Raw genomic sequence first — 2,706 nt, 5'->3', positions numbered from 1 at the left:
CTTGAGCCTTCATAAAGACTTTCATTTTAATTGCCCAGGCCATATAGTTTTCTCTTGTCAGCGTTGGGTAGTTCAAACTGATCGTCCCTTCCTTTAGCTTGTTTACGTCTATCGTTTCTATTTTTGGCATATACTTGGGCATGAAATGTTCCCAAGCTCTGATAGCAAATATAGTATATAGATATAGGTGTTTAAATATAAATTGGAAAAACAAAAGAAACTTGCGTGGAATCACACACACTTCTATTATCCGAAGCAAAGTAGGACAATATAAATAACAAGCAAAAGTAATATAGCTAAAAACTAGGCACACGTAACAGAGTACTCCTACCACAACTCTGAAGCTATCGTGTGCATCTCCTAAAAATTCTCTACTCTCCTAAGACTTATTCAAACTGCCTAAATGCTGAATAAACAAATAACTAGATAAATTACAAGTTTCATATTAAATAAAATCCAACATAGGTATCCCAAAAAGTTGTACAATTTTTTTTCACAAATGGTGTATCAATTTATAGTCAATTGTAAGTTTCCTAATAATAAGATCAACTCACATAAATATAAGCCACCTAAATATTAGCCCATTAGCGGTGACTTTTAGTAGGTGGCTTTTATAATCACAAGTAACCGCCAGTTTTTGGCTGGAAAATTATCGCCACAATGAAGTCTGAAATTAGAAAATAAAAGTGAACATCTTGTCGCTTTTAAATTAATTAGAAAACAACTTTAAATATGAATACAATGGTCATTTTAATAAAAACAACGGTTCGTGGTTGAATATATAAATGCTAACCACTTTTTGGTGGATTTTATATAAACTACCCCACGTTGTGCAATTTAGTCTCCAACAAATTAACTCGAGCATTTTCCTCTCCCATTTGTTTTTGTCCATACTTTCCTTTTCTCCCATATCCACTTACTTTCCTTCTAATTTTCTACCATTTTTCTTCTATTTGAAGTCAAGTAAGTATCATTTCTCAACTACTTATACTTTGATTATGATGTTTGTTTATTTATCACATATATGAAATATTAATTGATATAATTTAAATGAAAAGTTAAATTTTAATTGTTAATAATTTAAATGTAGTGTTCAAATATGAAGTAGTTTAATATATTTCTTAACTTTATCCGCTTGATGGAAAAATAACTTGAATTAAATCATTAAAATGATTTTAAAAAATATAAAAATTATTGTTTATTTGTTTATACTATTTGTTTATAAAAATTAACTTGAATTAGGTATGTTTTTGTTAATTAGTAATAGGTTAGTAGATTTGATGCAAGGAAAAATATAACGGAAGAGTAAAAAATTGGTGTCCATGGTTTTATTATATATTTACTTCCTAAATTTTTAATTTAACCCTTTTTAGTGTATAAAAAGACTAATTTTTTTAATTTATCCTTTTTTAATTATTCAAGTTAATCAACTTTCTAAATATTTACAAATTAGGGTTCAAGTTTTTAGTATGTTTATGTTGAAATCTTTTTCAATGTATATATATATGTCTTTCCCTTTAAGAGGAGGGTGTTTTAGTTTTGTTCGATATGAATTTTTACTTTCTATATATTGGTGTTCGAATGGGAAATCTTTTTAGTCCTCAGTTAATCTTTTTTTTTCTGTGATAAAGATTTCTGGTGACTTTGTATTTTTTTTCTTGCTTACTGCTCGTTAGTAGGTTTAATTAGATTATTGAATGTTAGTTTTACATTTTAAATATTTTCATGATTTTTCATGCTTATTTAAGTTTTATGTTACGATACTAATATGATAATAATGTCATTATCAAACATCTTTTACTATTTTTAATTTGTAAGAAGTGAATTTACCTATCATCTTCATTATAATTGAGTTGTGTGCATCTTGGAACAAAAATCTAAATTTTGGTAGTCTTAAAAAATTACTTAAGGTCATGTTATTCTTTGTCTCTGTAGGGTGGTACCCCAAAAATGGTTCCAGGTGAGCATACAAGGCTTTTAGTGGACATGGAGGACAAACACCACCTTGACCAAAATCTGTTTTAGTGTCATCTGTATGAGTAGTATTTTATTAAACATTGAGTCACTCAGTTTTGGTACTTGGTGCTTTTAAGCAAGCTATGGAACGTCCATCTTAAACTTGATGTAATATTTTGGTACTTGATGTAATATTTTGGTACTTGTGTGATAGTTTTTAACACATTTGTAGGGAATGAATGTAATTAAGTTTTGACACTATTATCTTATATTTGTTTAAGCTTGTTCCCCATTTTTTGTGTTTAACCTACATTATTAAATCTACTTTGTTTGTAAGAATTCTAGAAAATTAAGAATAAATGGCCAGGCTCCTGCCCATTTTTGGTAACAATATTTGACCGTATCAGTGACTTTAATCTAGAAGCAGGAAAATTAAATTTTAACGAAAATCAAGAGGGGGAGGTATTCAAATTTTTACCTAAATGATGAAGGGATAAGCTGGAAAGTTGGCTTGGAATAAAAGCAATAGCTAGTGTAGTCATTTTTATATAAATTTAATGGCTGAAAACAATTTCGAAGAGTTTAAAATCCACCGACAGGAAGAGATTGATTATATTGTAAAATCCACGGTTTTCGGTGGTTTATAGCTAAAAGAAACTGATTTTTGATTATATTGCGTACATCCATAAGGTAAGTTCATGCCTACTCTTCACATATAATCCATATGTGGATTTAAATCTAGGTACACAA

Source organism: Apium graveolens, chromosome 7 (genome assembly GCF_009905375.1).
Source record: "Apium graveolens cultivar Ventura chromosome 7, ASM990537v1, whole genome shotgun sequence".
Lineage (NCBI taxonomy): Eukaryota > Viridiplantae > Streptophyta > Magnoliopsida > Apiales > Apiaceae > Apium > Apium graveolens.
This window is presented reverse-complemented; position numbering follows the sequence as displayed.